A 15,594-nucleotide genomic window follows, 5' to 3' on the forward strand; every position below is an offset into this window, starting at 1 on the left:
GATTCAAGTGTTCCTCAGGGCACAGGGTCTCTCTGAACCCCTTGGCCACGTGTGACGAGGAAGCAGCTGTGCTCTGTATTTGCACCAGCGGCTGCTTCTCCTATGTAGAAACATTGGGGGGACATCCTCGTGTAGTGGGGGTTGGATGGGAAGGAGGCGATGACCTATCAGAGCGTTTTGCTCTCCTGGAGTTTTGCAGATGTGCCCAACATTAGGGATATTAGCCCTGGCGCTGCCCCTCCACCTGCCACCTTGCACCAGGACACACCGCTGGGAAGCGGGTCAGGAGGCCACTTGGCGCTGCCCTTGCCTCCTCCCCCTTCCGGCTCTGAGCCTGTGATCACGACTCTCGCCTCCAAGAACTCTGGTCCTTTATGCGGGACATAATTATGGTCTCCGCGTAAATGCCGCCTTTCCCTGGGCTGCTCAGCGCCCAGCAGGCAGGCAGCCAGAAGATGCCTTGTGTGGTCTCTCAGCTTGGGTCGCTCACTCCCTAGGGAGTGGCAGCTGGAATGGGGGCGGTCTCTGGTCTCAACATGTCCCGCACCTGTTTTCCCCTCCTCTACCTTCAAGACTATTTCACGGTGAAGAGTCAGGGTTTCCTAAGCATGCCCTGGGCCCTCAAGCCCTCAGTCCACGCTCTTGTACCTTCCCAACACATACATACACAAACCTCAGGCCCCCTGGGGGAGGAAAGATACCTTTGGGCCCACAGTCCTGAATGCTGCGGTGCCATCTAGAAGCAGTTGTGGGTACTCTGGGGCAGAGGCCTTGTAGGGAGGGGACAAGTTTCCAGACAGGGCATGCCTGCCTGGGTCTAAGGCGGCTGTGGAAATGCGAAGCCAGGCCCTCCCAGTGCTGCCCCTTCTCCAGTCTTGCTGGCTTTTCTCCGTGCCTTGGTCTACCCCTCGCTCCTCTGACTGTCCCCCTTTCGCTCATGCCAATTCATTCACCTACTCTGGGGAAGGGTCCTGAGCCCTCCACCCAGATTTTAATACCTTCCCAAGCTTGGCCAAATTCCCAGAGGACAAGGCATCATCAGGCACTTGAGCTAAACTGATGGTAGCTGGTGGCAGGCATGGAGAGAATCTTTGAGATGAGAGGATGGCAGGCCCCCTGTCTCCTTGACTCTCCACAACAAGCCTTATTCCATCTGTTCCTCCAGGCAGGGAGAGGCAGGAAGTGGAGACAGACAGGTGCCACAGGATTCATCCTCTCTGGACCGCTGTTAGGACTCCCAGGACAGTTAACAAAGCTGTAACTCCCTGCCACCTGACCAGGGCAAGCGGGCTTAGGGCCACAGCCACAGGCTCCGGGCCACAGAGCTGGGGTCAGCTCTATGCTAAGCTGGAGTTAAGCTCTTTTGCTCTCTGGTGCCTCCCGCAACACATTGTCAAAATTTACTCTCTGGAACTTGCACTGAAAAGAGGAACCAAGAGCCTGCTAATCCAGCGAGGGGCACCTGGGGCCCATGTCAATGGTGCAGGCATTTAATCACGGCCACATGGCCCAGGCTACGCCCAGCACTGTTTAGATGGACAGGTTTTCTTGGGTTCTCATTCTTTTGAGAAAACCATATCTCGTATGTAGTATAATATATAGATATCTACGGATTTATTTTTTACATAGATTTATGTTTATTTTTATTTATTTAACCAGCTGTGCATACAGGCCAAATGGATATCAGTTTCTGGAAACCGTGTGCTAGGGCGAAGCAGTGGAAAATATTTGAGAATTCTTTTGCACCCACACTTGTCTTTGAATTCCATTTTCCATGAACTTTGTGAAACAGAGAGCCCTGGGCGATGTAACGGAGGGATGACATGACTTGCTCTAGGGAGCAACGCCTTGGCCTGCCAGCCGTGGTCCCTCACAGGGTGCTGATGGGCCCCTGGAGGCTGTGATGGCACGTGAGGGCTCAAGACTGGCACCCAACCTGTAACTGAACTTCAAGCTTCTCCGTGAGGACACGGAATCCGCCATCAGAGGGCCTGGCTGCGGTGAGTACCACGGGAGGGGAGCCCATGGGAGCTCTCTCCGCCTCACTAATCAATTCATTATTTTAAAAGCGAAGTGATACTTCCAAGAGGCTTTATCTTCTCCCTGGGAAAGAACAGAGCCCTTCCTGACAATGGATCTAGACTTTTCTGTGGTTGCCTGGAGCTCTGCTGGGATACACAGCATTGAAGAGCCGGCCCCTCCCTGCATCGCAGCTGCTTATCTGGTCACACCACCTAACTCCAAGTTATCTCGATGGACAGCTGGTGCTGCCCATCTGGCCACGGCCAGTGTCCGCAGCGCCGGCACGGGGTTTACTGGACCGAGGCCCAGGGTGACTGAGCTGCCCCCTGTGAGGCCTGCCATGGGGAGGAGAACCAACACCATCCCCGGGCCATCCGCCCTCTGGGCTTCAGGCTGCCGAGGGTGGCTGGGTTCCAGTTGCCGCTTCAAGCTTCAGTTCTGGGGCTTTTCATTTGCGAGAGCGACAGTGACTGCGAGACATTCACCTTGTCTGTGATGGGCCAGGCCCCCGGGCAGCCCTCTTCCACCAGGCACTGAAGGGCCCTGGGTCTTAAAATCTCTGGTCCTGGGTCCGGCGCGGTGGCACAGTGGTTAAGGTCCTCGCCTTGCACGCCCGGGATCCCATATGGGTTCTATCCTGGCAGCCCTGCTTCCCTTCCAGCTCCCTGCCTGTGACCCGGGAAAGCAGTCCAGGACGACCCAAAGCTTTGGGACCCTGCACCTGCGTGGGAGACCCGGAAGAGGCTCCTGGCTTCGGATCGGCATAGCATCGGCCGTTGCGCTCACTTGGGGAGTGAATCATCGGTCGGAAGATCTTCCTCTCTGTCTCTCCTCTCTGTATATCCGCCTTTCCATCTTTAAAAAAAATCTCTGGTCCTCAGCCCTGGGCTTGCTTGTAACTCCTTGTCTAGCAGCCACTCAGCTGGGGCCGGCATTTGGCACAAGAGTTGGGACTTTGCTTGGGACGAGCAGCGGAAGACAGCCAAGTGCTGGGGCATCCATGTGGAAGACTGGGGCAGAGATCCTGGCTCCTGGCTTCAGCCTAATCCAGCCCAGTCTGTTGCTGCTGTTTAAGAAATGAACCAGCAGGTGAACGTCTCTCTTTCTCTCCTTCTATCTCTGTAATTCAATAAATACATAAAACTCTCAAATAAATAAATATATTTTTAAAGAAAGATTTATGTCTTTTTATTGAAAGTCAGAGTTACAGAGAGAAGCAGAGACAGAGGGGAAGATCTTCCATCTTCTTGTTTGCTCCCCAAGTGAGCGCAACAGCTGGAGCTGAAGTGACCTGAAGCCAGGAGCCAGGAGCTTCTCCCAGATCTGCCATGCAGGTGCAGGGTCTCAAGGCTTTGGGTTGTCCTCTCTTGCCTTCCCAAGCCACAGGCAGGGAGCTGGATGGAAAGCGGGGGGAGGAGGAGCCGGGATTAGAACCGGCACCCATATGGGATCCTGGAGTGTGCAAAGTGAAGACTTCAGCTGCTAAGCTACTACGCTGGGCCCAAATAAAAAAAAGAGTCTTCCACTTGGGGAGTGAGTCCTCTCCTCTCTGTGTCTCTGACTTTCCAATAAAAATAAACAAATCTTTAAAAACAACAACAACAACAACAAAAGCTTCCATCTGCTGGTTTACTCCCCAAATGGCCGCAAGAGTCATAGCTGAACTGATCCAAAGCCAGGTTCTTCTTCTGGGTCTACTACGTGGGACTTGTGCCATCGTCCCCTGCTGCTTTCTCACGCCGTAAGTAGAGAGCTGGATCAGAAGTGGAGTATCCAGGACACAACAGGGTGGCAGATTATCCTGCTGAGCCTGGGGACCAGCCCTGTAATAAGCACTTTAAAATGCCCATGATTGCTAGCATGCTGACGACCTGGTGGAAAAGCTGGATGGTACATGTGATCCTATAGGGGAACTGTGACTGTAGCTGACCCAGATGTTATTAAAAAAAAAAAGGAAAAGGTTGATCATAAAATTCTGAGATGTCTTACATTGAATTGCAAGGATCCTAGAGGATGGAGGGGAGAGATGAGAGAAGGTAGTTGACTAATATTTGTGTGCAAAAATCAGCAAAACACTATTTCCCTTCCCAAATTACATGCTGAGACTTTGACTTAACCCAAGGGTCCATCAGCAGGACCCTGGAGCCAGATTACCTTAAACTTCCTGGATTGTTGTCCCCAACCAATCCAGAAGCAGCGACTCTTCACCTACGTGCCACCTTCCTGAAACTTCCCCTGCTTCGGGCTAGCTGCCCGTGACTTCCTTACAGTCCGTTATAAAAATGCTGCTGGCCCTCCCACCTGCTAGCTAGACTTCCGGTTGCTCGGAGGCCTCCTTTGGGGTCATGGAGAATGTCCCAGAACCTGGGCTTTTTCCCAGCCAGCATCTGTACTAGCTCACTGACCCGCTTCCTTCAGAGACGCAGCGTCTCTGGCACTTTGGGTTAGCAAGATACGAAAAGACTTGCAGGAGGACGTCATGATGGGGTGTGGGGGAAGGGCAGGGGCTTCCCCATTTAGAGAAGGTCTTGGCAATGCCTTGGATCTGCACTCATGATTATGGTCATTAGCGTATGAGAAGTTGCAAAGTCAGGCGCCAAGGACAGAAATCCACTGGAGCATGTATTTAGCACGTTGCAATGAAGTTTCTAGCAGGCCTATATACAGCAACTTACCTCAGGTGCCCAAGTGCCCCCTACTCTGCCTGAGGCATCTGTACCAGCAGGGCTGGGCCTGAGAGCTGGGCAGGACCAGCCTTACCCAGATGCTCAAGAACTGGATTCCAGCGCGGTGCTCCAGCTGACACACTTGTAAAATGTCACTGGATGGGGTCTGGTGCAGTAGCCCAGTGGCTAGAGTCCTCGCCTTGCACGTGCTGGAATCCCATATGGGTGCCAGTTCTAATCCCAGCAGCCCTGCTGCCCATCCATCTCCCTGTTTGTGACCTGGCAAAGCAGTAGAGGACGACCCAAAGCTTTGGGACCCTGCATCTGCGTGGGAAACCCAGATGAGGCTCCAGGCTCCAGGTTTCGGATTGGCGCAGCTCTGGCCATTGTGGCCGCTTGGGGTGTGAATGGGCAGACAGAAGATCTTCCTCTCTGTCTCTCCTCCTCTCTGTATATCTGACTTTCCAATAAAAATAAATAAATATATATTTTTTTAAATCCACTGACCTGCATGTGAGCTGGTTCAGGGTACTGTACCCACTGGTGCAGACATAAGCCAGAATACGTGCAGGCTGGTTGGGTTTTGCTGCAGCGTTGGCTAGCAGGTGCTAGAACTGAGGGCAAGTCCTGTCAGGCCAGGTCACAGAACCACCTGGAAAGTACAACGTCTGAGGCTGGGAGTAGAGAAATTGTGGGCACCCCACTGATGGGCTGCAGCTCCCACTGGTGAGCATTTCAATCAGGGCGGGGGTGGGCCTGGCTGGACAGGCAGTGGCACGTGCCAGCCTAAGTGTGGGCTGGATAATGGGTAGGTTGGCCTGAGCTAGGCAGCAGCCCCCATTGATATGTACGAGAGTCGAATGGGATATGGGACAGACTGGATCAGTCTACTGCACGCACACACCAGCAAGTGCAGGAACTGGGGCTGGGGACAGGCCTGGCGGGAGTTATTGGGGGTTACTCCGAGTAGGCTGCGGTTCCTGCTGGTGAACTTGAGGACATAAGTGTGTAGTGTGCCCAGATGGGCTTGGCTGTAGCATCCATTGGTTTGCGTATGAGATGGAGCTGGGGATAGAACTTTCTGGATGACTGTAATCACTAGCGTATGTGTAGGCTTATGTGGGTGATGGACTGAGCCACACCTTGCATTGACTGGCACACACAGGAGTCAAGCATGAGGTTTCTTTGGGGACTCCTCCAAACTGGACCACTATATTCAGCATTCCAACTGCTGGGAAAACTACAGGATCTGTGGCCTGACTGTGGCGGAGCTGTGTTGGAACTGAGTCTCCCTAGTTGCTGAAGCCTGTGCAGTGGGCAGCATGCCCACCTGCACTTGGGGGGACATGAGAGCTCTTTGAGGCCTGCAGAGGACATCTAGTACCATGGAGAGCAGAACAAACTGCATAGCTCTCCCACCAAAGCTTTGACATCACGTTTCCGGGCCAGTGGAGATTCTAAGATGGACTGTGTCAGCCAGGGGACCTTGGAAGGAGTTCCTCTACTTTGCAGCAATGAAATCAACAGCGTCTCGGAACCATTGAAATCACTTGAGAAGGTACCCTCAGCACATGCTCCACATCAGGGACCCTGGGATGACATTGGGTGGCCATCCCCCATCCGCAGGTACTGATGCGGTTGGGCTGCCGGGAGCAGAGCGTGGCTTTGATTTTAACCAGGAATTCAAACCACATTGTCCACATGGATGGCAAGGATGCAAATACTTGTCACCTGCTGTCTCCCCAGCGTGTGCACTAACAGGAAGCTGGATGCCAAGCAAGGGCAAGCTCAACCCCAGGCACTCGGATACAGGTTTTGGGCATCGTACGTGGCGGCTGTCCTGGCTGTGCCACACCCCTGCCCTCCTGTACCCCAAGGGGGTGAGTGACCACAGACAGGGCCAGACTCTCTAGGGAGACCCAGGCTGAAAAGTGACAGTTAGAAGGGCACCTTCCCCCCTTACCATACCCCGAGACACCTGGACAGGGGCCAGGGTCAGCAGATGGGCACACCTACCCACATCAGCGCACCAGCTGACTAGTGTGGGCTTGGCAACAGAAATAGAAATCCTCTTCGATACTGCCTAGACGAGTGAGCAGGTACCCTGACAGATCTGAGATGCCTGGGGAGGAGCGATCTCCATCTTTACGGGTGGCTAACCCCTTACGGCGCTGGAGGAAGGGTCTGTGTCCTGCACAGGGAAACAACCTCAAGGCCACCCTCCTCGCTTCACTTGCATCCCGGAAATTCTAGCTTTCGACAAAATCTGTTTCCTCATTAGACAGTGAGTAAGCACAGGCGATCTCTAAATTCTTTCTCGCTCACATCCTGTGACTAATCAACAGCTGCCCTAATTTAGGTCAGACAAAAGCCGCTGGGCAGAATTGCCTGCTACACTGTCACAAACCTATTGTCCTATTTTGTCTACTTTTTATGTGTTTCCAATTAACATATGTTACACTTATGTTTCACTCCCTCATTTAAAGGTTTTTTACATGAAGGAATATATACGTTATACATATATATATATATGTTAGATTCTTTCTTGTTTTTAAACATGTACTTACCTACTTTTAATTGACAAAATTACATATCAATGTATCATGTGCATTAATGATTAGAAATATGTGTACATTGGGAAATAGTCCAATCAGACCAAGTGATACTTCATTTTTGGTCCTGAGAACACTTACTATCTATTCTTATTAACTTTTTTAAAACATGTATTTGTTTTTATTGGAAAGTCAGTTATACAGGGAGGAGGAGAGACAGAGAAAGGTCTTCCATCTGTTGATTCACTCCGCAAGTGGCTACAATGGCCGGAGCTGAGCTGCTCCGAAGCCAGGAGCCAGGAGTTCCTTCCAGGTCTCCCATGCAGGTGCAAGGTCCTAAGGCTTTGGGTCATCCTTGACTGCTTTGCCAGGCCACAAGCGGGGAGTTGGATGGGTAGCAGACCAGCCGGGATATGAACTGGTGCCCATATGAGATCCTGGCACATCTAAGGTGAGGATTTAGACACGAGGCCATCACACTGGGTCCCTTAGCAACTTTCAAAGATATGATACATTATTATTAACTGTACTTAATTATATAGTACATAATACATATTATATGTAATTATATATCATACAGTAGGCCCCTGGGACTCCCATCTCCTAGCTAAGTGAAATTTTCCATCCTTTGACCAACACTTCCAGACCTCCCCACTTCTTGCGTTTCTCAGGGAGTGGTGAGAGCCCAGGACATCCCCTGTGACCCCAAGGGCAGAGCATGGCGTTTATAGCAAACGAGGTCTGCCATCCTCATTTGTTGTAAAGACGTGTGAAACAGGTGTCTAGCAGTTAGGCACAACAACAGCATAGCTCACAGCGACTGCAACCCAGCCAATCTTCGGCACTTCTTAGTCCAAAGAAGGACTCAGAGCCCGGGCGAGTAGGTGATCCCCCGCCAAGACCCCATTCCTGCCTCTGCAGTTACCAGCGTGTGGAATTAGAGTGCAACCCACACATCCCTGCTTTCCCTCAGGCCCCTTGCCATGCACTCTACCCTCCCACCTGCTCCCTCCTTCACCCTGGGGCCCTAACTTTGAGCACCTGGCACTCACAGACAGAGGGCTGTAGCGGGAGCTGTGGCTCCCACCCAGGACTTAGAGAGAGAGAATGAGAGAGAGAACCTACGCCCAACCACTGGGTTACTCCCCAAATGCCCACACTTGATGAGCCTGGCTGAGGCCAGGAGCCAGAGACCCAATCCAGGGATCCTCCATGGATGGTAAGGATCCAAGTGTTTGAGCTGTAATCTGCTGCCTCCCATGATATGCATTAGGAGGGAGCCGGACTGGAAGAGGCAGGATTCAAACCTAGGCCCTGTGATAGGGGATACTGGTATCCCAAGAAGCAACTTAACCCACTGCGCCATAGCAACTGATGCACAAACACGCTTCAAAAGCACTTCAGTTTGTAAGCAGGACTTCACGCTAATATGGCACTTGCTAAAAGCCATGAGGGTGTAGTGGAACTTCATTGCTTAATTATGTTTGGGCATCTGGATTGTGTCTAATTTACCTTATGACCACTGGTGCTGCCATGCTTCAGTCAACACCTTTTCCACAAAAATTTCTTTTTCAAGATTCATTTTACCTCTTTGAAAGGCAGAGTGACAGAGAGTAAGGGAGAGAGACAGAGATGTCTGATGTCCACTGGGTCACTCCCCAAGTGGCTGTAATGGTCAGAACGGAGCCAAGGCAAAACCAGAAACCTGGAACTCCATTCAGATCTCCCTCATGGGCAGCAGGGGCCCAAGAGCTTGGTCTAGCTTCCATTGTCTCCCAAATGCATCATCAGAGAATTCAGCGAGCACTTTTGTACAGAAAAAAAAAATACATGTACACATATAAATTTAAATTTAGACCTAAGACTAGATCCCTAACACTGGAGTTACTGGACAAGTGGTATAGTTGCAAAAGTTGAGAAAAAGTTGTCAGACTTTTGTTTCAGAGAGGAGTAGCAGGATTGGTGCAGAGCAACTGGGGTGGGGAGTTGCCCAGAGACCCTCCCACCTGTCAGAATGCCGTATCAGGTATCTCTTAGACGGAAAGGGACAGACACAGCCTTGGTCTACTGGGAGTCATTGGGCTATCGACAGTGAAGAATGGGCAGGTAGCTGGGCTGTGACTAGAAAGGCATTGGATGGGGCCAGTTCTGTGATGCAGCAGGTTAGATTAGCATCTACAGTGCCAACATGCCACATGAGTGTTGCCATGTACCAGCTGCTCTACTTCGGATCCAGTCCCATGCTGATGTGCCAGCAGATGTAGGGTCTCAACTCACTAGCAAGGAGGTGGTCTCTTGTCTGTGTGAGACACACAGGTGCAGAACCCAACCACCTGGAATTGAAAATCAAGCGAATCTTCAGAGAGGCGGACAGAGAGAACTTGGTCTTCCATCCACTGGTTCACGATTCAAATGACTGCAAATAGCCGGTGGCAGGCCAGGCAAAGCCAGCAACCAAGAATCCCATTCTGGTCTCCCACATGGATGCAGGGTCCTGAGCACCTGGGCCTTTCTCTGCTGATTTCCTGGGTGCGTTAGCAGAAAGTTGGATCAGAAGCGGAGCAACCAGGACACAAATCTGTGCCCGTATGGGATGCCACAGTGACTTCGCCCACTACACATAAGGCTCAAACATTTACTTTTTCCTTCCCTAATTCCATAAACTTTTTGAAGTGCCATCACCTTACTTAGCTGAAATAGCAAAGAGTAAGACAAGCATTCCATATGTTGGTTAGGAAAAGAGGGCAGGGGGAAGAGAAGTGGGGACCGCAGACCAGAGCCAAGCAGGTGGAGTTGTGCCCACTCAGCTGGGTCCATCCCCACCAGGGACTGGGAATACAAAGTCTTCCTGGGCTCAAGCACAAAGGTCATGGCGGCACGGCCAGGTGCTGCCTGGCTCTAGCACAGGGTGCTATTTTGAATGTTTCCCAGTGATTCATGGATTGATTCACTCGCTTCTTCCACAAATACTGAGTGCTTCCCATGCTGCGGACACGATCTGAGGCATTACCGTAGCCTCTGGGAAGCTTTAGCAACAACTGAAACAGATTTCAAAGTGATGCTCCAGGGCCAAAGAGGGCTTCTCATCATGCTTGCTGCCAAGTGTCATGGGGGATTTGTCACCTGAGTACTAAGGAAAGGGGGTGGGAGGGAACATAGGAGCATGAACAAAGGCAGTGGAAGACGGTCTGGAAGAGATGTTCTCAGGACCCATGAGGCTACTTCAAATGTGTGTGGGAGAACAGTGGTAAAAATAAGTTTTTCTGGGACCAGCACAATGATTCAGTGGCTAAATCCTCATCTCCCAGTGCCAGCATCCTATATGAGCACCAGTTCGTGTCCCAGCTGCTCCTCTTTCCAGCCAGCTCCCTACTTGTGGCCTGAGAAAGCAGTCAAGGACAGCCCAAAGCCTTGGGACCCTGTAACCCCGCGGGAGACCCGGAAGAAACTCCTGGTTCCTAGCTTTGGATCAGTTTGGCTCTGGCTGTTGTGACCATTACAGAGTGAACCAGGGGGGTGGAAGATCTCTCTCTCTCTCTCTCTCTCTCTCTCTCTCTCTCTCCTTGTCTCTGTAAATCTGTCTTTCCAATAAAAATAAATAAATCTTGAAACACACACATACACAAGTTTAGGGGCTGGCTTTGTGGCACAGTGGGTTAAGCCACTGTCTACAGTGCCAGCATTCATATATCACATGCCAGGGCTGGTTTGAGTTTGAAGCAGATCCATGCTAACACCCCTAGGAAGGAGGCAGACGATCCAAGCGCTTGGGTCCTTGCCTGCTCACGAGAGACCAGGGGGCAGCTCCAGGCTCCTGACTTTGGCTTGGCCCTGGATGTTACAGTTATTTGGAGAACAAACGAGAGTATGGAAGATTCCCCTGCCCCCAGCAGCTTCATATTTCCAATAGAGGAGTTAAATTTTTTTTTTTTTTCCAAAAAGCCGCTTGTTTTGGTGATCATTTGTTGCAGGCACGTGTAGCTTTTTCATCATGGGCATGTTCCATGACTCTCTAACAGCCTTTTGTATTTGGAGAGACACAGCATCCTGCTTGGAGAAGCAAGAAGCGGCCATCCATCCGGACAGGTGCCCAGGAGGAAGAGGGCTCCCTCTGCCAGGACGCAGCCTCTGTACCAGGCAACAAAACTGTGCAACTTCAGACCTGGGGAACAGGGAAGGGGTGACACAGCCCTGCCTTGCTGTCAGAGGGAGACCTTGTGCAAAGCAGCTGAGCTGGACTCCACCCGCCCGGGGAAATGGGATTCCTTGGCGCATGCCAGCCCAGCAATGACCTTCCCTCCTCCCCCACCCCCGAGGCCGAGCCAGGTCTCCGGCACTGACACCGTGCCTGTAGGCAGGCGGGCAGGCGGGCAGGCGGACAGGCCTGTGCGCCTGCGCTGACACGCCACTCATCCAGATAAGCCAGTACTTGCCCACTGATTAGGTGCCATCACCTTTACTCTGCGCAATTATTCACAGAAAGGATTTCGTTTGGTTTGACCTGACTCAACTTTTGACTTTTCGTTTACACACAGAACTTTGCTTCCCTGGGATTCATGACTATTTTTTTTTTTTTTAAGATTTATTTATTTTTATTGGACAGGCAGATTTACAGAGAGAAAGAGAGACAGAGAGAAAGATCTTCCATTGGCTGATTCACTCCCCAAGTAGCTGCAACGGCTGGAGCTGAGCTGATCTGATCTGAAGCCAGGAGCCAGGAGTTTCTTCCAAGTGGGTGCAGAGTTCCCAGGTCACAAGCAGGAAGCTGGAAGGAAAGTGGAGCTGCCAGGATACTCACTGGCACCGTATAGAATCCTGGCAAATGCAAGGTGAGGGCTCTAGCCATTAGGCTACTGTGCCAGGCCTTAAGATTCCTTTTGTTCATTTAAAAGGAAGAGTTTGCAAAGAGAGATCCTCTATCCAGTGGTTCACTCCCCAGATGGCCAGAAGGGTGCTGGGGTCCAAGCACTTGGGCCATCCTCCACTGCTTTCCCAGGTAGCGGGAAGCTGGATGGGAAGTGGAGCAGCAGAGACTCGAACCAGTGCATATGTGGGATGCAGGCACGACAGGTGGAGGACCAACCGCTACACCACAGCACCAGCTCCTTCCCAGGGATCGAGGCCTGCCTGGTCCTCCAGCCTGAGTCTTCACCAGGGTGTCTCTTCCTGCCGCCCCCGTCGCTCCCCGCTCCTGCCCCACCCCCGGCTTTATCACTGCTGCCTCTGTCCCTCGACCTGGACTTCAACTTGAACCTTCATCTTGTACTCCAGGCTCTGCGATCATCTATTCCGGGCACCTCCACTGGTTTCCTCTGTAAGAGCCCTCAAACCATTTCCCTTCCTTCCTCGTTCCTTTGGCCCTGGGTAGGCTGTTCCTGCCCATTGGATCTGCTTCTCTTTTTTTTCCAGCCCTTCCCATCACTGCCTCTAAGCAACTTCTCTCAGCCAAGGGGTTTGAAGCCATGTTCACAAATAAAAGTATAAGTGGGAATGTCAGCTTCTGAATAAGTAAATCCCCCCTCTGCCTTTCAAATAAGTAAATCCCCCACCAAAAAAATATATATAGATAAAAAGAAAGTCAACCACTAAATCAAATTCAATTGTACCACCCTCCAGTTCCCGCCCCAGGCTAGAATGGATACGCTCTCTTCTGGACCCAGGTCCCAGGACATGGGCTCACCTCACAGCTAGGTCAGAATTCAAGTCTCCGACTTCCCAGGTGTCTGCACCAACCTGGCTCTCCTGCATTTCCAAGGCTGCCCCTGCAGGTGCCTCCCGTGGTGCACCCATTCAGGAGGTTGAGCTCCTGCACCAGAACATAAACTGCTCAGGTTACAAACTTGGCTTCCCGTGTGCCGTCCACTACACTCCGTGGATGACTCGCTGTGGGCATGCCCTGAGTAAGTGGGATTGAAGGAAAGAGAAGACGGAACATTCGCAGCCCAAAAAGACTTTCCTTTTCTGAAAGGACTCTGGAGATGCGAGCCAGTGTTGTAATTCAGCAAGTAAAGTCAGCCGGGGCATCCTGTACGGGTGCTGGTTCGTGTCCCAGCTGCTCCACTTCCTATTCAGCTCTCTGCTTGTGGCCCAAGGCAGCAGAGGATTGGCCCAAGTGCTTGGACCCTTGCACCTACAGGCAAGACCCGGATGAAGTTCCCGGCTGCTGGCTTTGGTCTGGCTCAGCCATCTGGGATGTAAACCAAAGGATGGAAGATGTTGTTCTGCCTTGCATACACAAATCTCTATAAAAAGATTTAAAAAATGAAAAGGTAGTCAACAGTTGGTAACAGATGACTAGTTAGTGGATTTTCTGAATGCCAGGGCTACCCAAACCTACTGGTCTGAGCAGGGTTCTGTGGCCCTCGGCTGAGTCCCGAGTGTCCCGGGAGAGCAGGGAGTCCATGGCTTGTGGTGATTGCCAGGGGTGGGAGAGCGGGAGCGGGCAGGCTCCTGACCCAACAGGCATGCTGAAAACCACCTGTGACAGTTAATGTGAAAATGCCTTGGCAGCCACACCCGCTCAGCAAACGTGTGGTCAAGTTCTGATTTCATTTTACTGGTTGAGTGGTGGCTATTTGCAGGGTCTAGCCCTCTCCAGGTTGCGGTCACCCCCTCCGCAGCTGTCTCAGCTGAGCTTAGGAATTCGGCCACAGCCAGCCACCCCCTGGCTCTCAGATGGCTCTGTGATTCAGCCGGCCCCACCCACCCTGCCAAGCCACATCCCCGCATTCTTAACCCGTCCCAACCCAATCCTCTGCTTGGGACCAACTCCCAAGGGCATGTCACAGGCGCTGCACGCTAACTCAGGCGCTGGCCCTGTCATTTGAGGATCAGCCTGTTTGGGAAGCAGGCACCATTCACATCTTTACAGAGTGGGAAACTAAGTTAAAGAGGCCATGCAAACTGGCCCGAGTCACACATTTAGGACCAGTACCTTAAATCACAGACGATTTTGGCTCTGTGCACTTGGCCCAGGGCAATGCCACCCTTGGCAATTGCAGTGGCGTTGGCCGGCAGCATAGGAGGAGGAGCCATGGGTGCAGGGTGGAGAATTCTGCCAGGGAAGCTCATCAAGCTGTTTCTTGGATGAACTTTCTTCCCCAGCTCCTGGCCAGGCCCTTCCAAGGCACCCTGACTGGGTCAGTGCCTCCACCAGCTAGGCTGCAGGTGCCCTGGGGTGGCTGGTCCAGCGCGAGGCTCTCCTGCACATGCGCCCCTACCTTCCGCTCAGAATAACAACTGGAGAGCTGGCCCCTCAAGGGCTCACAGCCTATTTTTATGCGACCGTCTGTTTCTGATTCAGGCAGCAACAGGCCAGCAAGGCCATAGCAGGTGGTGATGCCCAGACAGCTGAGGATGCCTCGCCCCGCTGTGGACCGTGGATTCAGCGAGGCTGGAAATGGGGCTGGGATGCCAAAAGTGCCATCAACACATTCAGATTGGGGTCTGGCTTCCTTGCCCATTTGAATGTGCTGAGGCCAGGGGCAGGGCGGTGGGGAGTGCGGTGTGGGTCAAATGCAGGGACCAGCTCATTTAGGCTGATTCAAATACCGTTCAACCTACTATTTGTCAACAGACCAAGGCCTTAGCTGAGATGCACCTCCAGGAAGCTCTGGGCTCTGGCGGGGGGGTCTTTGATGGATCCTGATGGTCAGGTGAGTGTTTCAGGCCAGAAACTTCCTAACCCGCCCTCCCCCAGGGCTCCCGCAGGCACAAGTCTGCTTAAAGGAAAGATTTGCTTCTTCACTCCCAATCCCGTGGGAGGGAGGATGCATTACAAATAAACAAAAAGCCAGCAAGTGAAAAACTATTCGTCACAGGCATCCCATATTGAAGTGGTGATTTCTCCAATCTTCCGCCAAGCCAGCTCTCCGCGCATGCGCCTGGGAAAGCAGCAGAGGATGGCCCAAGTCCATGGGCCCCTGTACCCACGTGGGAGACACGGGTGGAGCTGCTGGCTTCTGCCTTCGCCCCAGTTGTTGCAGCGTTGGAGAAGTGAACCAGTGCATTAAAGATCTCTCTCGCTACCTCTTTGGCCTTCAAATAAATAAATACATCTTCTTTTCAAACAAAATCTCTTAAAGATTTATTGTTAGAATTAGACAGAGGGAGGGACAAAGAGAATGTCCCATCTACTGGTTCATTCAGTAAGTGGCCTCAGATGCTGGGCTGGTTTGAAGAGCAGGGAACTGCAGCCAGGTCTCTCATGTGGGCAAACACAGGGGTAGAAGCTCCTGGGTTACCTTCCACTGCTTTCCCAGGCGCACTAGCAGGGAGCTAGACAGGAAGTGAAGCAGCAGAACTCAAACTGATGCCCATATGGGATGCTGAGATGGCAGCTTTCCTTGCTATAT

The sequence above is a fragment of the Ochotona curzoniae genome, unplaced genomic scaffold (genome assembly GCF_017591425.1).
Source record: "Ochotona curzoniae isolate NIBS_2020 unplaced genomic scaffold, NIBS_Ocur_1.0 contig_908, whole genome shotgun sequence".
Lineage (NCBI taxonomy): Eukaryota > Metazoa > Chordata > Mammalia > Lagomorpha > Ochotonidae > Ochotona > Ochotona curzoniae.